General features: G+C 37.1%; 2 protein-coding genes and 1 pseudogene across 6 annotated transcripts in view; 2 read left to right on the top strand and 1 right to left on the bottom strand.

Moving 5' to 3' along the window:
• Positions 1-22,560, bottom strand: part of SRPK2 (SRSF protein kinase 2) — a 393,623-nt gene that overhangs the window by 34,857 nt on the left and 336,206 nt on the right. The gene's annotated exons all lie outside the window — the stretch shown is intronic.
• The window catches only part of KMT2E (lysine methyltransferase 2E (inactive)), a 100,755-nt gene continuing 78,197 nt past the window's right edge, over positions 3-22,560 (top strand). For 3 of the 5 annotated variants that reach the window (XM_060633786.2, XM_078442548.1, XM_081795024.1), the window contains exon 1: positions 4-334. The gene's annotated coding sequence lies outside the window, so the exon portion shown is untranslated. Of the gene's footprint in view, positions 335-8,835; positions 10,410-22,560 lie in introns of those variants that run through there. The other 2 variants (XM_078442550.1, XM_078442549.2) reach the window with 2 other exon arrangements.
• Positions 5,708-5,773, top strand: LOC132680028 (U4 spliceosomal RNA; annotated as a pseudogene).

Here is a 22,560-nt window from a genome sequence, read left to right as displayed (position 1 = left end):
CCCAGAGCGAGAGGCAGTGACACTGAGCGGGCGCAGGGGGCCGAGTCGGAGACCGTGCCTGAGTTCGGGAGCGGCAACAGAGGGGGCATAGACACTCTGAGCAGCCTTGCCGTCGCCTCTGCGTTCCTGTTGACTATCTGGGTGCCCCCTCCCCTACTCCTTGATTGCTGGTGAAGAGGCTGCGCGCTGCTGTTTGGGGAGGGGGTGTGTGGAGCCGGGTCCTGTGTCCGCAGTGGCTGCTGTCGGGGGGTCGTCTGTTCGCGGAGGTGTGGAGAGACTCCTTGGGGGTCGAGCAGATAACGGGGTTCGGGTGTCTGTTGTGTGAACATCGCAGGTCAGTGCTTGTCGTCTCCTTGGGAGTTCTTGGGGTTTGCGGGGTGGAGGGACGCGTGTTTCAAGAGGGAGGGGGCTTTCTCATTTTTATCCTTCCGGGGGGTGTTGGGGGGAGTCGACGCTGACTCTCAGGTGTCTGGGCTGGGGCAAGACGTTGCTTGGTTGAATCGAATTTATCCTTTCTCTTCCCTGTCCCTGGAAAGGGAGCATTATGGCGGGTTTTAGGGTTGGGGAAAGGGGAAACTGGCAGTTAAACCCCCTTGAGAGTGGGAGTTAGGGAGGGGGCGCACTCCTCATTGGCAGCGGGTTAAGGCCGCTTGGGTGAGGAGGGAGGCTTGTGACTGTTAGCAGGGTTTGTGTCGAAGTGGTCCCAGGAGCTGCCAGCTCTCCGTTTCCTCGACCGCATCTTGTTCAGGTGCTCAGAAGCCGTATAGGCCCCATTTTCTTCTCCCATTTCTTGGCTGGCAGTCTCTGGTATAATTTTCAGGTAAATACGAAGGGGGTTAAAAGGACGCTCTGGGTCTCTATCTCCCTTTGTGGGAGAACGAGACAGCTCCTCATCCTCTCCGGGAGAGGGTAAACCCGCCCCTGAGGTGGTCACCCCAGTACCCAGCCTTCTCAGTCTCCTCCCCCACTCCTCTTGCATTATCGCCGTCCTTTACTGTACCGGAGGCTTAGAATCCACAATATGGCACATTTCAGAAAAGCTTATTTTGACCAAGGGATTGGCACAAACACTGTGGCAGCAGATACAGAAGAGAAACAAACGGCTCACTGTGCTAAACGGGGGAGGGGGAGAGAAAAAACAATCCGGAGTGCTCTCTTCCACTGGCCTCAGTTCCGTAGAGATCCGTTCTTGCTAAAGTCTGTCTTAAGAATGATAATTTAAAGTCGAAGAGAAATCGCTAGAGTTCGCTTTGGAGTAAATCCCGGGTTGGTTTTTTTTGTTTTTTGTTTTTTGGTTTTTTTTGCCTATTTCCCCCCCTTTTAGAGATGTGAATAACGTAAGGTGTTGGAGTTCTGGAGACCTTGGAGAGAATTAAGTGAGGTGCATTCAACTCTAGGCTGGAGACATCAATACCTAATTGGAAAATAGTCCCGTTTTTTCCCTTATTTTCCGAGATGGGAAGTAAAAAGTGAAATTTCCCTCTTTTGTCCTTTACAGATTCTAAAAATGGCGGCCCCAGGCTGATGTTGTGGTAATCTAATCAGCTCGGGTCCTCCACACCCCATGCAGTGCGTTTGTCTGCAGCATATTACAGGCTTATTATGTTTACATGAAAAGACTGTGCTGCTTTTCTTTCCCGAATAGTTTACAAAAATGTGTTGATTTTACTGCAAATTACAACGCTGTGTTTTAGTTGATTAATTTTGTTGGTTTTTCCTGAGAGGCAAATGAAATGACACCACTTTCAAAAAAAATAATAAAAAACACTCAGGTAGCCTTAGAAATTTGAGTAGTGAGGATAGGTGCACTTAAATATTCAAAAAAAATTACTTGGGACAAATATTAGTTTCTGCTCGTTTAATCCGAGTGTCTTTTATTCGCTGTGCTAAAGTAAGTTAAATGTTGAGTAAGTGTGTAAGTGCAACATTTTGTGTGAGTAGATGTTTTAATTTAGAGTGTAATGTTTCCCATCCAACACTTGACCAATTTTATGAATTTTGGTTTTTGTACTCTTTCAGATTAATTTTTAGGGAGCTGTACAAACAAGCCTAAACCTGTTACTTCACTGGGTGTGGAGATGCTTGTTCTTCTCACTATTATATTTTGCATCCATGTTTCTCATATATTTAAGCATTCCTTATGCATTTTCTAAGTTTGTATATTTCACGAAGCTCCATGCTTTGCTGCCTTTTAAAATTGTTTTATAGCATGCAATCATAATTATGTAAGTAAAAAAGTAAGGCTTTAGTTCTTGATACCCTGCCCTGTACCCATTTACCTATTATGGGATGTGGAACTTAGTCTGTTTTAATAGACTAAATAAAAGCCATACCATAATATAGAGTCTTGAATCCATTTATGCTAATTTCAGTATCTTATAGATGGAGGCAGAAAATTAAATGGTGTTACTTAACAATATTTTTAAAAGTGGGAATGATTAGAATTTATTTTTGGAGTGGAAGGGTGATCTTTTTGGCCTGGACTCAGCAGCGAGATATCAGTGGGCCATTAATGGCATTTAATGACCATTCTGATGTGGAATAACTGAAAGATGAGTAGTTATTGAAATCTAGTAGTTCTTGAAAAGGTTGGAGGGTACACACCCTTTCATGATTCTTTTATTCCACAGTAAATTCTGCTCCAATATTTACAACGGAATAAGGGAATCATGAAGTTCGTATATGAACTAGTTGTCTGTTGTACAAAATAATTGTAGCAATCACTGCCTTAGTTTCTTCATGGAAGACAGTGTACAACTGTACTTAGAATCTTTGGAATATTTTAGTATGAAATGAAATGTTGGTGGGTAGTGGGAGAGTTTATGTAGGGATTTGGGGTCAATACTCATTTGTATGTGCTCTGATCGTATAAGTCTAGATCCATAACTGCTGGGTAAGGATTGTGCATTTATTTTATGGACTACGTAGTTACAATCTGTGGTTCAGAAGGTTGGTACTTTAAACTTGCTATCTATGGTAGGAAATCAGTATACTCTTAAGGAAATTTAGTTTATGTAGCCATGGAAAGGAACACTGTATACACCCATTGTTTTTTCTTGATAGTGACCTTGATCAGCTCTAGACACACAAAGCATTTGGACTTATTTGGCTTTAAATAAACAATACCAAGTTAGAAATTATAAGAAAAGCTGCCTTGACTCTATTAGCTTTCTTCATACTAGCCTGTTTCATTGCTTTGTATTTTGTTTCTTTTGATATATTTTTTGAATGTATTGTACTCTTTTAAATGGTTACTTTATAAATAACATGGCTATAAGTGTTTGGTTTTTGTTAATGTGTATGTACCCCATTGACCATCTGTGTTTTAAATTAGAAATTGTAGGCGCAATTTTTTTTTAAAAAGGTTAAGTGTCATTTTTTCTGAGTGAGTTTTGAAACATTCGGTCTCTTGAGGGAAAACTAGTCAAATAGTCTTTGTTCTTAGAGTAGCTAAGGTTGAGGGATTAGGTGTTTGTCTGTTTAAGTGGATTTGTAGAAAATCATAATGTAATTGGTGAGCAAATTTTATTTTTAGAGACTGTAGTTTGATCATACTTCCCTTTTGTTGTCAGTGTAAGTTATAGGATCCCTTTGATCTCAGTTTAAGTTAGAACCTTTACAGGGCTCCTGTATTTCCCTTCAACTCTTAAGATTTCTGATAACTCCCTCACAATTTTGCCTTGTTTGTCTTAGAGCTTCCAGCTGGAGAATTTTTCCATGTATATACTAAAGCAAGCTCTAGGACTTCTTGGATCTAAAATGAGGAAGTGAGGGGAAGAGCCAATTAATAAGTTAGGAGAAATTCTTCCTTTAACACATAACCTTAGTGGTCTTAGTGAAAGTCTAACTTCTTAAATTGGCTTTTTATTTCTAAGAATAATGTACCCATTTCATGCATCAAACTCTTAAACGTATGGTTTTATTTTTAAAAGTGTGTTATGTAAATCCTAACAGCTCTGCTTTTCTGGAAGTTACTGCTAGGACTTTAATGTGTACTGTCATTGTGTGTTTAAAATGGAGAAAACCAAAAGGACTTTGAAGAGCTATCACAAACTGCTAAAGAAATGTTAGTATGTAATTTTTACAAAAGATGCTGTTTATTTTTTTTTAAATATTTTAGTAATGTGTAATTAGCTTTTATCTCCAAAGGATTTATTCACAATAGAGAGTAGGTGCTCAATTATTTTTTGAGTTTAAAGCTTTCATTTGAGCAAACACATCTCAAATATTCAGGGTGATCAGGGACTTTTCTTTGTTACATCTTAGGAAAAGCGTTTAATACTTGTATTCAGGGAGACTTGTTAATATTGACTATAGAATTATTTTTATTTTGTGGTAAAATTTTTTTTTATATTGGTTGGCAAAATAACAAGGATACTATTTTAGGTGCTGCTGTATAAATGTTAGCTTTTAGGCTGGTTTGAAATTGGAGTGGCTCACAACTTTTTACTGTCTCTTGTAATGTACAAATGTTGGGAAGAGACTTATTTTTTTTTAATATTAAAAGGATAGTATATATTACCTAAAAACTTACTTAATGTGGAAGAGCAATATTTATGGTTGAAAATAGTTTTTTAGTGCACCAAATTTGAAGTAACCATATTTAACTAAAAATCTTGCTATTGCCATTAAACAGTATTTTACAGACAGGTGGGAATTAACCAAAAGAATTTTTTTGTTGTTATTGTGAGCATTTGTGATCAGTTCTACATAAAAAGTCAAAATGATGATGACTCAGGTTAACTTAATTAGATGTTGTTTGTATCTTTAAGAATATGAGAAGTATTTATTAACCGTTAGTAAATAGGATGCTTTTTACTTAAGTGAGAGTCAAGAAAATAGGTGGGTCTTATATTTCACTTGATAAATATTTTCACTTAATATGAAATCAGTTTTTTTTTCCTCAGAGGGGTCATAAATCAAATTTTATTTTTAAGACAGTTTGGGAAAGCTATTTTTATATTGTTAGGTGAATTTTACAACTTTATTGCAAAATCTGATTTGATTATTTACAAAAACTAGTTGAGCTGTTTGGGATCTTGAACTTTTCAATGCAACAGGTCAGTCAGAATTCTTTTTTGATGTGTTCAATTAAGATGCCATTGAAAACAGACATTATGACTTTTAATGCGTAAATAGTATGTAATAATTCAATGAGTAATCAAGTCCATGTCTATTATTTTTAGTTAAAATATTTATTTTTGCCTTTTAAAATTGTTTCACATGTGAAATTTGGATTTAAGACAGGACCTGAGAAACAAAATGATTTATGCAGCTTTCTTTGTTCTAGTTTTACAGTTGGAGAAGACAGAGAATTTTCTAGCAACTCTTAGATGTTTGCTTAGAGTTAATCCAAAGGAATAAACATCTTGGTCCTGAAGTTTATTATTGAGAAAGAACATTAAGTAATCACACCTGTGTTATAGCTAACTTGGTTGCATTTAAGGTCTGAGCCTGTGGCATAAAATTAAGTAATAGAACAGTGGGATTGAGGTAGTTTTGGTTTGTGGTACTCATAACATAAAGTTCAAGTTCACATAATTATATTATGTAACATTTTATCTGAGACGAGAAAAATTTTTATTAATTCTTAAATCTATTTTGGCTTTTGTTTTCAAAAGGTATTTAAAACATAATTTTTATTTAAAGACTTTTAACTGAATTTACCATAAATTATTTTAAACTTATTTAAGTTAAGTAAGTTTTTAGCTTTGCACAGTGGCAGTATTGTAGCCAGTGAAGTTTATCTGAGGCATGATTATTGCTAATTGAGTTAAGTAAATTTAAAGATTAAATCTTTTCCCATTTGTCTTACTGGTCTAACAATCATGTAAAGCCTAGTATCAGTGGTTTTTAGCAAAAAGTGAGGAATGTGGTGAAAAGAATTAACTATTATCACTTAGGATGTTGTCGGAAAATAGATTTGTTTTTTCAAAATTTTACGTATTGGGACACTGTATATGAGAAAGATACACTTTCCTAATGTTTTTTCTTATTTCACCGACTAATAATGAAATATAATAGTTTCTAATTTTGATTTCACAGAGAGACCTCTTAAATTCCTCTTGTCCTGCTTTATATGTCATTCAAAGAAAGACAAGTTTCAGGAATTTGAAAACCCATTTTCTCTTTAAAGATGTTGCAAAGGATGGGAAGATTCTTGATGTGATTGATTTGAATGGTTGGGACTCTGCTTCATTAGCTGTAAATTGATGGGGGTCTGAGGTTGGTCTGATACATAGTAGCTCTTCTTGAGAAAATAAGATTGTTCCTTTTGAATTATTTGCTTTTCTGCTGCTTCTCTTTAAATGAATCTGTGTAATTGGCTGAATTGACAGCCTTATTACATCTTTACCATTAAGCCCCCAGCAAAACCATATTTTTCAAGCACAGACAAAAGATGAATTTAAGTAGCTGCTATTTCCCTTGTACTGTTTATTTCTACTCCTTAAAAGCCTGCTGTTTCAGGGTTTGTTTGGATGCAGGGTACAGAAATCACCTCCAACCAGCTTAAGTAAAAGATTTGTTATAAGACTATAGGGAAATCTTAGAGAACTTTTTTGAAGAAAAGTACCGTTGGACCTCACAGGAATTGGCAAGGTGTCAGTGAGCCACTGTGCTCCATCTTGAGCCCTTTAATTAGCTGTGACTGGTTAAGGAGATGGTGGTAGGGTGGGTATTTGTGGTGTGGGGGAATTTGCTTGGATGGAGAGTAAGAGACGGACATCTAATTCATCGTGGAACAATTGCCTTTTTTCAGGGATGTTCAAATGTACTCGAGAGGGCCTCTATAACTAAATAATTAGTATCAAATTGATGATTCCACTTTTTAATTTAATTTATTTTAAATGTATTTTTTTTAATGTTTATTTTTGAGAGAGAGAGAGAAGGGGGAGGGCCAGAGAGAGGGAGACAGAGGATCCCAAGTGGCTCCGTGCTGACAGCAGAGAGCCCAGTGCGAGGCTTGAACTCACTAGCTGTGAGAGCACGGCCTGAGCCGAAGTTGGACGCTCACCTGTCTGAGCCACTCAGGCACCCCCTCCACTTTTTAATTTTAAAAATACAAGTATTACATATAAATATATGCATGTGTTTTGAGGAATACTCCCAATACCAGTTTAATTTTTTATTTTATTAAAACAATTCTTTAATATTTAATTTAATTGAGAGCAAGAGAGCAGGGGAGGGCAGAGAGAGAGGGAGACACAGAATCTAAAGCAGGCTCCAGGCTCTGATCTGTCAGCACAGAGCCCGATGTGCGGCTTGAACTCAGAACCATGAGATCGTGACCTGAGCTGAAGTCAGACGCCTAACCGACTGAGCCACCCAGGCGCCCCTTAATTTTTTATTTTAAAGTAATTTCAGGCTTACAGAAGTTACATGAATACTACAAAACTTCTTATACCCTTTATTCATATCCCCTGATTTTTAACATTTTGTCACCTTTGCTTTATTATTCTCTCTATGCATGTAAAAAAAAATTCTTAACTAGAGTAGATTGCATATAAGATGCTGTCTTATACTTAAATATGCATTTTTAAAGATCAAGCATCTTTTCTTAGGTAACCAGAGTGGTTAAACTTAGGAAGTTTGGCATTGATATAATTCTTTTTATCTAGTCTGTTGTCCATATTCCGTTTTCATCAGTTGTCCCAATTATGTCCTTGATTAGCACTTTTTTTTCTGGTGCAGTCGCCAATTCAGGATCACGGATTGCATTTAGTTCTCCGATCTCTTTGTCTTTCATGACATTGGCAAGCTAGCTATTTATACAGTGCCCCTCAATTGGGTTTATCTAAGGTTTCTTCATGATTAGATTCAGGTTTTGCATTTTTGGCTGGAATACTAGATAAGCAGTATGTGTTAAGGTGTTTAGTAGTTTTTCCTTTGTATAGTTACTGTTTCTCATTTTGCCTTTATTAAGTAATTTGTGGGAAGATATTTTGAGATTGTGTAAATATTCTGGTCCCTGTCATACTTTCTTAGATTTAGTGTCTATAGGTGATTCTTGCTTAAATAAGTTTTTACTTTGCGTCTGTATATACACCGAAGTTCTTAGCAGTGATTTGTGACTGAGTAATTGGAATTGTGGGAGTTTTCTTTTCTCTTCTGATTTTTCTGAGACATATGGATAGCTTTTGTAATCAAAAACAGATGAAAAAAATTGAAGGAAAGTATAGATAATTTGGATAGTATCAGATATTATTCTTGCACAGTTTTCTACATAAATGTGGGTTTAAAATAGCTTTCTGAATGCTGATCTAATTTGAAATTCAGAATATAGAAAATAAGTGCTTAGGTTGTTAAATTATTTTTAAAAAATTATGACGTTCCAATTCCTTATTTAGCTTTTAGAATTATTGCTAAATGAGCTTTGAATTACAGTTATGTTTAGGTTTATGATTTGCTACTAATGCTAGCACTTTGATTTCTAAGACTGAAAATACATATTTTAATTATGGTGTTACTCCCCTTCCTCCATTAAAAAAAAAATCCTTGAAGTAATTCTTTTGAAGAAAAGTATTTTTTTTTCTGAAATTGAGATAAGTTCTTTTTGTTTTAACATACATGCAAGTTTGATGTTTTATTTATTTTTTTTTTAAATATTTATTTTTGAAAGAGAGAATGCACACCTGCGTGAGCCGGGGAGGGCCAGAGAGAGAGGGACAGAGGATCCCAAGCGGCTCTGTGCTGACAGTGCAGAGCCTGATTCACGGCTCTAACTCAGGAACCTTGAGATCATGACTTGAGCCAAAGTTGGACACTCAACCGGCTGAGCCACCCAGGCGTCCCCAAGTTTGCTCTTTAAAAAGGTTAGTGAGATGGTACACTTTAACAAAGCAGAGCCTCAAACATCTATAACTCTTAGGACAAAGTGGTACGTGATTTTGGAATAAATACAATACTCATTCTGGAAAAGTTCAGAAGGACAAGAAAGGGACAAGAAACAGGAAAAACACTGATTCAAACTTTAATTACATTATAGTGATACTTTTATCAGTTTTGTATAGTGATAGCAAGATATTCATAGTGAACTTGGATGAATTTGAATATTTTACTGATGTGAATGAAAATTACTAATTTGGAAATTTTCAGAGAGAATGGGAGAAGAAAATTTGAGACTTGTGAATACTTGTAGAGTGGAGGTTGTATCTTTTAAAACTTAAAATTTCAGGGCACATGGGTGACTTTGTCAGTTAAGTGTCCAACTTTGGCTCAGGTCATGATCTCACAGTCTGTGAGTTTGAGCCCCATGTCAGGCTCTGTGCCAACAGCTCAGAGCCTGGAGCCTGCTTCAGATTCTGTGTCTCCCTCTCTCTCTGTCCCTACCCCACTCCCACTCTGTCTCTCTGAAGAATAAAATAAAAACATAAAAAAAAATTTCCTTGGGAGAAAATTAAGGTAATCATATTTCAAATAAGGAGGATTAATAAGATGATATAGTTGATTCTTAGTATTTTGCAGGTGCTTAATTAATTTAAAACTCATTTGAATCAACTGTATCTATCTGTGTCTTAAGAGAATGAAAGTTCAGTTTGTAAAACTACCAAATCTTACCCATTATCTTAACAAAGTACAGGGTGAAAGGTGCAAAAGCAAATCCTATGATAAACAGGATTTTCTTTTAGGCCACAACCCCCATCCTGGACATGTAAAATAGCACCCTATTAAAGTTAAAATGTATTTTTTTCTTAGAGTTTATTCACTTATTTTTGACAGAGGGAGAGAGAATCCCAAGCAGGCTTAAATGCCAGGCTTGAACCCACAAATCATGAAATAATGACCTGAGCTAAAATCAAGAGTCAGACACTTAACTGACTGAGCTACCCAGACGTACCCTATTGACTGAAGTTAAGAAACCAGAGTTAGAATTGATTGGTGAGATCTTTTAGTGAGCTATTTTTCATTGTGGCCCAGGGACCCCATGTGTTATTTATGTAGAGTGCTTATTAAACATTCTTGGGCCCAATTCCAGACCTACTTAATTACATCTAGTGGAACCATGAATTTGCATTTTAGTTACTAGTCTCAGAAATTTTTATACTGTTCTAGTTCTTTCCTTTTATTTTACAACTAGACCAAATCCCAGGGAGGTTAAATAATTTTCTCTAGGTCATATAGTTAGATAGTGGTTGATCAAGGATTGAAATTTAGGTCATGATTCTTGATGCTTTAAACTTTTCCAAGAAACCATGCTGACTGCCCTCTTGAGAAGCCAGGCCACTATTTTTAGGTTCTCTGAATGAGGGAATACTTGTCTTTGTGCAATGTCATGTGACAGACTCTATATGTTTAGTGTTTCTGTACATCCTAATTCAAGATGATCTGTTGGTTTCCAGAACCCACGAGTTATTTGGATAAGAGTCTTGGATTGGAATTGTAGCAGTACAAATTGTGATCAAGTTACGGTGAGCCTTGAATGCCATGATAAAAGATTATGGCCTTTATGGGGAAGTTGCTGAAAAATTTGCTTTGGGGAGTGACATACTGGGACATGCTTATTTATCCCCTCCAATTCTTAAGATCATGCAAGTGTTATATGCTTATTAAAAGAGCTCAAACAATACTTCTTTAGAGGCAATATTGCACAGGGCTTAAGAGTAGATACTAGAACTACAACCAAACCAGGTTGTATTGCCTAGTGACCTGGGCAAGTTAGTTATCTTTTAGTGCATTAGTTGATCTGCAAAATTGAGGTAACAGTAGAGCTTATCTTATACAGTCGTTTTGAGAATTCAGTGTTAATATGTGTACAATTCTTAGTAGGCTCTCCAGCTGTTTGTGTTGTAGTTGTTTCTTGAAAAAACAGAACCATCCCTAGTGTCTCTTATATGCTGAGGTGATCACTATTTATAGCTTATATATTTTTCCTAAAGTGTTTTACATAGATACAGTAGAAAATTCTTACCTTCATTTAAAATATATTTTTTAAAAAATTAATGTTTTATTTATGTATTTATTTATTTTTGAGAGAAAAAGAGGCAGAGAGAGAGATACAGAATCCAAAGCAGGCTTCAGGCTCTGAGCTGTCAGTACAGAGCCCGATGCGGGGCACGAACTCACAAACTGTGAAATCGTGACCTGAGTCAAAGTTGGATGTGTAACCCACTGAGCCACCCAAGTGCCCTTCATTTAAAAAATATTAATGCTGGGGGTGCCTGGGTGGCTCAGTCAGTTACACGTCCGACTTCAGCTCAGGTCTTGTGGTTCATGAGTTCCAGCCCTGCATTGGGCTCTGTGCTGATAGCTCAGAGCATGGAGGCTGCTTCCAATTCTGTGTGTGTCTCTCTCTCTGGCCCTCTCCCTTGCTTGCACTCTGTCTCTCCCAAAGATAAGTAAACATTAAAAAAATACTTAAAAAATATTAATGCCAATTGAATGTTGAATGATGTAAACTTTGTGCTGCCTCCACTTGTTGAGTTCAGTGCTCATAAAAGTCATATGTTTGTTTCCAAATTGGCTAATCCTATTGTACTTGTATTGTGTTTATATTATTAGGTATAATTAAACCATTGATAAATGAATGTGAAAAGAGAGTTGTATTTTTTTTTAAGTTTATTTATTTTGAGAGAGTGAGAGGGCGCCCGCATGCGTAATCAGAGAGGGGCAAAGAGAAAGGAGAGAGAATCCCAGGCAGGCTCCCTTTATCACGAAGCCTGACAGAGGCTCACTTCCACAAACCGTGAGATCTTGACCTCAGCTGATATCAAGAGTCTGAACCTTAACTGACTGAGCCACCCAGGCATCCCTGAGAATTGGCGCAAACTAAGTTAATTACTTTGGAAAACTTGTTAAAGATACATTAATTGTCAAAGAAAGTTGTTAGGTGTGGGTAAGATAACTAAAATAATACAAATCCAAATCTAGAAGGAGATCTGCATTCTCATTGCTCCACAGGTGTCTAAGTAATTTGTTACTTTGAAATAATCTAAAACCAAAAATTATAGACAATGCATTATAGATAGGGTTTATACAATAATGAGAACCCAAAATTCCAATTAGCAGAGCCATGTTCGGAGAGAACATTTGGGCTTGACATTAAAATATTGATGAATTATATTTTAAATTAAAAAGTTCAGTGTTTATAAGGTATATGTAACTTTTAAATGGTTCTCCAGGTTAATTGGCTTTGATGAACTAACCAATTTTGAGTTACGGTTTTATATATATATAAATCCAGATTTTTTTTTTCAGTCCAAAAGGAGATGAATCTTACTGTATTCTCGAGCATTTTTTTTTTTTTTTCCATTTAGTATCTTAGAAATCTAAAAATGCTCTTTCATGCTGACATCTTGATTTCAGACTCTGGCCTCTAGAATTGTTTGTGGTCATGTGTTGCGGCATCCTTAGGAAACTAATACTCCCCTCAATTCCAGTTACTCTCAGTGAAGCCCACTGCTAGACAACACACACACACACACACACACACACACACACACACACACCACGCACACACATACATACAAAAGAAAAAGAATTAAAATGCTGTTTCAGAGTCTGATTGTGCTTTGTCTACTTGGGTTTGTAGGATTCTGCCTAGATGAAATGACAGATTTCGCATGTCCATGGAATTGAACAGATTCATTGATGTATCAAGATCCAATAACCTTTATTATCTTGTGAGATTTAAATTCTACTCTTCTTTAGGACTCTTCTAACTGTTAATATTGTAAACTAGATTCATTCAGTAGTAAATAGTTGAATGCCCTCTATGTGAAAGCATTAGGGTGCTACTGATTTTGGCTTGCTGATCTTGCACATATTTCCTGAGGGAAGTAACTGATTGTGTTGGCTAATAACTCTGGGATCAGTTTGTGTGGTTTTCAAATTTTAGCTTGCAATAGTTTGGTATATTGTTAATGTGGTTGCTGTATGTTAGTAATAACTTATTAATTATACACTAATGTAATAACTTTTTGATTTTTGAATTCCAAGTAAAAACTGGCAGATCTTATGGACACAGTATTGTGCCAAAAGACACAAGTTCTTTTATTGTGTAATTACTTTGAGAATATCTGAGAAACTAATATTTATCATTTAAATTTAATCTAGAGTGATGGTGGAGATTTAAAAAGAGATTCTGCTGGTATAGCCTGTAAGTTCACTTATAGGAAGTTTAAAGTTTATGCTTCTTGCCTCCTAAATTTAATGGCTCATTAAGGATTTGGAGAAAAGTATTTCTAGTTCAGTCCCCAACTTCACACAGCAATTTCTTTGTATACAAATGACTTTTATAAGGGTGGCCAATCAGCTCAGTACATGTTAATTATTATTTTTTTTTACCTATGTGTATACATGATGTTTTCTATCTGTAAAGACGGAAAGGTCTTTAAAAGTAATTTGGAAAGGGAACGTGGATGTAGCCTGTCTCATAGCAAATGTACTGGTTAGTAGTAGTACCTGCATCTACCAACTTCATTCTTGACATTTTATTTTTCCCTTTATTGTACAATTTTTCAGTGATTATATGCCTGTTCAAGACAAGCTACTTTAAAAGATCGTCTTGAACAAGATGTATAATAAGTTAATGAAGTTTGTATATCTGAGTAATTTTCCTAATGGAGGCTTAGATCTACTAATTCTGTATTTTATTCTTGAGAGTAAGATGCTTTTTCCCTAAGCTTCAACTCTCTACTTGTTATGCACTTGTCCTTTCATTTCTAGTTTTTTGTTTTTATTTTTCTATTTACATTAATGTATGAAGAGGAAGAACTTGATCGTTGAATTCTGTAAGTCTTGGGATTAAAAGGACTCTGGCAAATGCTGCAGAAACAAGTGGTTTAAACATGGAAAGTATTTTTTCTTATTCATTTTGCTAGTCTTTCGCAGATTTATAGGCTAATACTTAGAAATTAAAGTGCTCTTGTTTTAGACTTAAGGTTTTTATAGTAAATATTTTAAACGTGGAATAGAAGATATCTTTTCAGGTATTTACAATAGTAGAGCTGTTTTTTCACTATTTTAGTGGCCTTAGTGGTCAACAGTTTTATGACTGTGGTTGATTAAATTATCATTGGATTGAGTAGTATGAACTTCATGCTTTTAATTCTAAAGAGGGAAGGCACGAACATACCAACTCTGCAAGGTAGAATTTTACCCATTTTTCATGAGAGGCCTAGAGAGACTGACGGTCACATAAGCTAAAGAGGGACTGATCAAGAATTTGAATTCAGATCATTTGAAAAAAATCATCATAGCGTTCTATTGATCCTTATAAAGGAATAATTTTTGGCTCAGTAATGAGGATACACAAATCGTTATCAAAGGCAGTTATTTAAAACTACTCTAAGATACCTTTGATTACATTAATTGCCCTAGCTCGATAAAAGGACTTTAAGGGCAGGGATGCCTGGGTGGCTCAGTGGGTTAAGTGTCTGACTTTGGCTCAGGTCATGATCTCATAGTTCATGAGTTTGAGCCCCACATTGTGCTCTATGCTGAAAGCTTGGAGCCTGGAGCCTGCCTCCCTCTCTCTGTGTCCCTCCCCTGCTCACACTCTGTCTCTCTCTCTCTCTCTCCCTCAAAATAAATAAACATTAAAAAAAGGGGGGGGTGCTTAAGGCCAACTTAATTTTGTTCACTGCTCATTCCCTAGCACATAGAGCAGTATCCAGAACATAGTATATGCTCAATAAATATGTTGAGTGGATGAATTTGAGTTTATTACATTTAAAATGACAGAATAGTCCTAATCTGGAGGATAAGTGCTTAAAAATACACAAGATTTCTTCCATTGTTTGGAGACAAGAAATTCAGAACTTGATGGTGATACGCTGGAAGGGTTGTTGATTATTGGAAATTATTCAGATGATGGAGATGATGGTGGGGGCCTTGGAAACTGAGGAAGAATGAATCTGAAACACTGAGGAGACACAAAAGGCAAGGTGAGCAGATATAATAGGAGACTAGAAAAAAGAAGGATTAAATAGGGAGCTGGGAGAATGGGGTACTGACAAGAAATGGAATGGAAAGCGTGTGGAAAAGATTCAGTTTGAAAGTTTTAATTTTTGCAATGATGGCAGATATTTAAATGGATACACATCCTATAGGTGGCTGGGAATAGGAAATCAAACAGGAATGAATGGTAAAATCTGAGATTGATGGAGATGAATAATGGGGAGGGTTGAGCCTTGAGGGACAGCCACATTTTAAAAATAATAACAGAAAGAAGCAATTATTAAAAATAAAGTTTCAGGGGGCGCCTGGGTGGCGCAGTCGGTTAAGCGTCCGACTTCAGCCAGGTCACGATCTCACGGTCCGTGAGTTCGAGCCCCGCGTCAGGCTCTGGGCTGATGGCTCAGAGCCTGGAGCCTGTTTCCGATTCTGTGTCTCCCTCTCTCTCTGTCCCTCCCCCGTTCATGCTCTGTCTCTCTCTGTCCCAAAAATAAATAAACGTTGAAAAAAAAAAAAAAATTTAAAAAAAAAAAAATAAAGTTTCAGAAGAAAATCAATAATGTTCTTCTGTGGCACATTTTTTGTTTTGTTTTAAGATGTGTTCCTGTTCATCTAAAATGGGAGAAGGGGATTAAATGTGTTAGGGTGAGGAAAATTTGATATAATCAGGAATAATTTAGGTGGTGTTGTCACCACATTCTAGGCTTTGAGAGCTAAAATATAAATATCTCATTTCTTGGTAGGGTGAAGTAGATGATCCAGTTTTGGAAACTAAATGTCTAATAGCTATTTCAAAATAATAGGTCGAAATGTAAACCAGTACTTTAAAAAAGTTAAGTAATACAGGGGCACCTGGGTGGTTCAGTCGGTTGGGCATCCAACTTCGGACCAGGTCATGATCTCACGGTTTGTGGGTTCGAGCCCTGCGTCGGGCTCTATGCTGACAGCTCAGAGCCTGGAGCCTGCTTTGAATTCTGTGTCTCCCTCTCTCTCTGCCCCTTCCCTACTCACGCTCTGTCTCTCTCTGTCTCTCACAAATAAACATTGAAAAAAATTTTTTTTAAAAAGCAAGTAATGCGTTCTTTGGGAGGTTAACAAGGGAAGAGATTAGCATGGGACAAATTTTATGGCTCAAATAGTTTTTTGAGTTCAGCTAGTTAAATTTTTGTTTATTGAGAAAACAGTCCTCAGGAGGTTGATCTGCTAGAGACCTCAAAGCTAGTTTTGTATCACAGAAGTCTAAGTTGTGAAGTTGAGAATGCTTCAAGGAAGCATTAATACTTAAATGATCCCTGAAGGTTTAATCAGATTTTTGTTGGGTGGAATGGTTATATGTAAAGGAAAATTACTTTAGAAATTTTGAAGGGGAATGAGCAAAGATAACGCCAGCAATAGAAAAATACTGGCATAATCAGAGGATTTATATATTGGAATATTAGTGTGGAGCAAGGTAACCTGATAATGTCAAGATTAGGAATTTAATTGGAGTTACTGTGAGCTACTATTCTTTTTTTGAAGAGGGCAAGACTAGGAGACTTGTGGGCTTTGAAGTATAATCTGTTCAGAGTTTAAGCAGTTCTAGAATAAAGGGCTGGAGCAAATGCCTTTTTAAAAAATAAGACATCTAGGCCACATCTTAGACCTATTAAATCAGAATCTCTGGGGGTAAGGCCTAGGAATCCATAATTTTCAACTACTAACCCCCAGGTATATGAAAAGTAGCAGTTGGTGAGTTTATGTTTGAGAACGATTGGTTTAAAGGTCAAGTTAGAATAGGGAGAGAGACCACTTAGAAAATTATTCTGACAGCCCAAGTCTGAGATAATAAAATGTAGACAGTAGAGACAGAAAGATTTGTTTGAATCCTATTAATTAGCTTTGCTGCACATTGTTTTTAGATAGGGGAAGAAGAGAGGACTCACGTTCTCTAGTCTGAAATAAATGATTCAAAATAGTGATAGAAAGAATAATTAATTCTGGAGGGGACGTTGTTTTACTTGAGACTGGAATGAAGAATGAGAGAATAAAATTATTGCCAACTTTGATTGTTTCAGTCAAAAATTATGCCCTTACCTAATGGCATACTTATTTCAAGGCTGAAAAAGCAAGAATGAACCAGCCCAATAGTCTGTACGGGTTGACTAAAAGATAAATGCAGGGTTTTTTGTTGTTTTTGTTTGATTTTTTAATTATAACAGACTCTAACACTACTTTTTGGGAGCATATTTTTCCTTTTCTGCTTTAGGCAGATAGAGTATACCAATCAAGTAAGTTTTTCATGTCACATGATGAGTCTGTAAGTATTTTCTTTTAGCCAGTGATTTTTGAACTATTCTCCAGGAAGCCTTAGGCTTGTCATGTGGTAGGTGGGAGGATGTTCAGGCAGGGCCATTTCCGTGCCACCCTCTTTAACTATAGACATAGCAAATATGAGGTACAAATGCCTACTATATCTTTTAGCAGACGTTACTGATTACTTGAGGCCTTCTCCTGTTGTATTTGGCTGTGGCCTCCTTAACACAGTACTTCAAGTTGATATCAGCAATCGGAGAAAGCATAGTAGATTAAAGCTAATTTTCACTTTGGAATCAAAATACATGCTTAGATTATGGTTTAAGAGTTCATTTGTGGGGCGCCAGGGTGACTCAGTGGGTTGAGTGTCAGACTCTTGATTTCAGCTCAGGTCATGATCCCGGGGTCGTGGGATCAAGCCCTGCTTCAGATTCCGTGCTGAGCATGGAGCCTGCTTAGGATTCTCTGTCTGTCTGTCTGTCTCTCTCTCCCCACCACACCTCTTTCTCTTCCTCCCTTTGCCCTCCCTCCCATGCGTGTGCTCACCCTTTCACTCACTCTAAAAAAAATAAAAGATTTCATTCATAAGAAAATTTCTGTCAATACTCAAAAAAACAGGTTTGAAGGCCACAATTTTTTTTTTTTATTTTTTTTTTATTTTTTTTTTATTTTTTTAATATATGAAATTTACTGTCAAATTGGTTTCCATACAACACCCAGTGCTCATCCCAAAAAGTGCCCTCCTCAATACCCATCACCCACCCTGCCCTCCCTCCCACCCCCCATCAACCCTCAGTTTGTTCTCAGTTTTTAACAGTCTCTAATGCTTTGGCTCTCTCCCACTCTAACCTCTTTTTTTTTTTTTTTTTTTTTTTTTTTTCCTTCCCCTCCCCCATGGGTTTCTGTTATGTTTCTCAGGATCCACATAAGAGTGAAACCATATGGTATCTGTCTTTCTCTGTATGGCTTATTTCACTTAGCATCACACTCTCCAGTTCCATCCATGTTGCTACAAAAGGCCATATTTCATTTTTTCTCATTGCCACGTAGTATTCCATTGTGTATATAAACCACAATTTCTTTATCCATTCATCAGTTGATGGACATTTAGGCTCTTTCCATAATTTGGCTATTGTTGAGAGTTGAAGGCCACAATTTTAATGTAATTTTTTCAAATTAAATTTTAAATTTTGAAGTAAGATTTACATGCATTTCTAAGAAATAATACAGAGAAATTCTTTTTCCTTTATCCAGTTTCCCTTAATTGTAACGTCTTGTAAAACTGTAGTACAGTGTCAAAACCAGAATATTGACATTGATACAATCTATCCATTTTGTCCAGCTTTCCCTAATTCTACTCCTGTGTGTGTGTGTGTGTGTGTGTGTGTTTAGTTTTCTGTATTTTTATTACATTTGTAAGGTTCCTGTATCTACTACCAGAGTTAAGATATAGAGCATTTCCATCTCCACAAGGTTCCCTGGACCTTACAAACACACTGATCTGTTCTCTATTTCTATAATATGTCATTCAAGACTCTTACATAAATGTAATTATACAGTATGTGATCTTTTTGGAATTGGATTTTTTATTTCACTCAACATAATGTCCTTAATATTCATTGGAGTTGTTGCATCTATCAGTAGTTCTTTAGGGGTGCCTGGGTGGTTCAGTCAGTTAAGCATCTGACTCTTGCTTTCGGCTCACATCATGATCTCAGTGTCATGAGATTGAGCCCTACGTTGGGCTCCATGATAAGTATGGAGCTTGCTTGGGATTCTCTTTCTCCTTCTCTCTCTGACCCTCCCCTGCTTGTGCTCTCTCTCTCTCTATCTCTCAAAATAAGTAAACATTTTAATAAAAAAAATAGTTCCTTTCAAAATATGTAAACATTTGAATAAAATAATTCCTTTATATTGCTAAGTAGTGTTCCATTTAATGTCATTTTCCCATTTGGTAGCTACCACATAGAACATGCCACTTCAGGGACACCTGGGTGACTCAGTCAGTTAAGTGTCCGACTTTGGCTCAGGTCATGATCTCATGCTTTGTGGGTTTGAGGCCTGCATCAGGCTGTCTGCTGTCAGCCCGGAGCCTGCTTTGGATCCTCTCTCTTTCTTTCTCTGTGTCCCTACCCTGGTTGCTCTTGCTCTCTCAAAAGTAAAACTTAAAAACAAACAAACAAACAAACAAAACAGGCAGCTTCTGAGTTTAACTTTTAAATTTGTAGAACATGTTGTCTTTCATTGTCTTTTGTGAACTTCCCTGATTCTGTTTTCTCCTAATATCTCACTCCTCAACTACATTGAGGACTACTGGGAGCACAGTTTAAAAATTACTAATGTAGATAGCAATTTTTTTTTTTTTAACAGAAGGAAGTTTTAGAATCCATGAAGTATGTGGTATTACGCTTTACAGGTATTATGCTTCACACATGTGATATTTTTTTTTTTTTTTTTTTTTTTAACATTTTTATTTATTTTTGAGACAGAGAGAGACAGGGCATGAACGGGGGAGGGTCAGAGAGAGGGAGACACAGAATCTGAAACAGGCTCCAGGCTCTGAGCTGTCAGCACAGAGCCCGACGCGGGGCTCGAACTCACGGACCGCGAGATCATGACCTGAGCCAGAGTCGGCCGCTTAACCGACTGAGCCACCCAGGCGCCCCCACACATGTGATATTTTACATTCACACGTGATATTACTGCTTTTGTACTTAAAAGTAAGCTTTTGAGGAATTTAGGAAGATGTGATTATTAGGTTTGAAGATTCTTTGTCTTCTGTGCTTGTATATTGAGCAGTATATTCTAAGGTACGTAGTTGTGGGCCATATGGCAAATAGAAAGTGGAAATAGGTAACTATTTTAGAAGGAAGTTGCTTTTATTCTATTCTCAGATGTGAATAAAGACTAACCTCATTCTAAGAATAGGTTTGTATGTATAGGAAACAGAAATTGTGTGTTTATGCCCAGAGACTCTAGTCTACCCTGTCAACTCTATTATCAGTCACTGAATTGCTATTTTATTTATTTTTTTAATTTGCAAACCACATACCTTTTTTTTTTTTTAACTTTTTATTTATTTTGAGAGAGAGAGAGAGCCAGGGGAGGGGCAGAGAGAGAGAATCTCAAGCAGGCTCAATCCCACAAACCATTGAAATCATGACCTGAGCTGAAATCAAGAGTTGGACGCTTCACCAATTGAGCCATCGAGGCACCCCCTGAATTGCTATTTTAAAACACCACACTTGGAGCACCCGTGGCTTGGTTAGTTAAATGTTTGACTTCAGCTGACGTTATGATCTTGGGGTTCATGGGTTCGAGCCCCACATTGGGCTCTGCGCTGACAGTGTAGAGCCTGCTTGGGATTCTCTCTCTCTCTGTCTCTGTCTCTGTCTCTGTCTCTGTCTCTGTCTCTCTGCCTCTGCCCCTACTCCACTCACACTTTTTCTCTCTCTCTCAAAATGAGGAAAGTTTAAAAAAGCCACATTTTACTAGATTTTATACTGTAGTTTGGTGATCTCTAACACTTCAGGGAATTACAAATAACTATTCAAAAATGCGTGGGGCATTAAAAAACTGATAGTATTGAACTTAATTCTTTTAACTTGTGGATGCTTTGGCATGGTAAAGGAGATTGAATGTACCAATACTTCTGTTGGTTGCAGAATTGATGTTTAAAAGTTTTCCCAAAACCCTGGTAGAAGGAAAGTTATCCCATTATATAATGCCAGACAATTCACTATATTCATACATGTATTTTTAAATTTAATGGACTTCATCTTTTAGAGAAATTTCAGGTTCACTCAAAGATGAAAGGAATGTATAGATTTCCCACATGCCTCCTCCCCACACAAGCACAACCTTCATCATCATCAGTGTTTCTCATTATTATGGTACATTTATAACATTCAATGAACCAGCATTGAAACATCATTATCCGGGCACCTGAGTGACTCTGTTAGTTAAACATCTGACTCTTCCGCTCAGGTCATGATCTTATGATTCAATGGTTCGAGCCCCTGCATTGGGCTCTGCACTGGCAGTGCGGAGCCTGCTTGGGATTTTCTCTCTACCTCTCCCTGATTCATGCTCTCTCTCTCTCTCTCAAAATAAATAAATGAACTTATTAAAAAAACAGAAAAGAAATATCATTATCATCCAAAGTGTATAGTTTACATTGGGGTTCACTCTGTCTTCGTGTATTTTTTTAAAAAGGTTATTCTTGACACTTTAATACTTGGATTCCAATGTCACATTACTAGTGAGCTAAAAGATAATGTAAACTGAGTTGTAAGCCAGTATGAAGTTCCAAAAAATACTGGCAGATTTGGGAAGGTACCTTAATCTTGACCCTGAAGGGATGAGGTGGTGCTCATTGGATAATATCACAAGGATTGCCATTGATTTGTTAAAGTCTTTTATTCAGAGCCAATTTCTGTTGTGACAAAAATTCTGTAAAAAGAATTTCAGGTCCAGCTTACCTATTGATTTTCACCATTACTGTGCACACAGATTTTTAGTTTAAGAAAATAATTGAAACTGTGTTTGGAGTTTATAATAAAGAGGTTTGTTGTTTTTTTGTTTTTTTTTAAGTGAAACTACTTCTATCAGATTCTCTGAAATTGAAGTCCAATACAGAAGTATCCTCTCACCTTTCTTGGCAAGAATGGATTTTGGAAAAGATCATAGATTCTATTTTTTTTTTCATTCAGATCGTATTTATTGAGCACCTACAGTGCATGACAAAAGTGCATTTTATTTTTTATTTTTTTTCTAGTAAACTCTTCCTCCAATCTGGAGCTCAAAGTGTGAGATTAAGAGTCTCATGTTTCACTGACTGAGCCAGGCAGGCACCCAGATCAGAAATTCTTTTAAAAAAAATTTTTTTTAACATTTATTTATTTTTGAGACACAGAGCATGAACAGGGGAGGGTCAGAGAAAGGGAGACACAGAATCTGAAACAGGCTCCAGGCTCTGAGCTGTCAGCACAGAGCCCAACGCGGGGCTTGAACCCATGGACCGCGAAATCATGACCTGAGCTGAAGTCGGACGCTTAACCGACTGAGCCACCCAGGCGCCCCAGAAATTCTTTTTTTTTTTTTTTTATTATTAAAGTTTATTTATTTTTGAGAGAGAGAAAAAGAGGGAGAGCATGAGCAGGGGAGGGGCAGAGAGAGAGAGGGAGAGAATCCCAAGCAGGCTCTGTACTGTCAGCACAGAACCCAATGGGGGGGTTCAGTCTCACCAACCTGTGAGATCATGACCTGAGCCAAGATCAAGCGTTGGACATGTTTAACCAACTGAGCCACCCAAGCTCCCCCCCATCAAAAATTCTTAAATTACTTGAATTGTACAAGTATATAGTTGAGAGC

This window comes from Panthera onca, chromosome A2 (assembly GCF_046562875.1).
Source record: "Panthera onca isolate mPanOnc1 chromosome A2, mPanOnc1 haplotype 2, whole genome shotgun sequence".
Classification (NCBI taxonomy): Eukaryota; Metazoa; Chordata; class Mammalia; order Carnivora; family Felidae; genus Panthera; species Panthera onca.
Note: the sequence above shows the minus strand (reverse complement) of the source record. Positions and strands in the feature narration are given on the sequence as shown.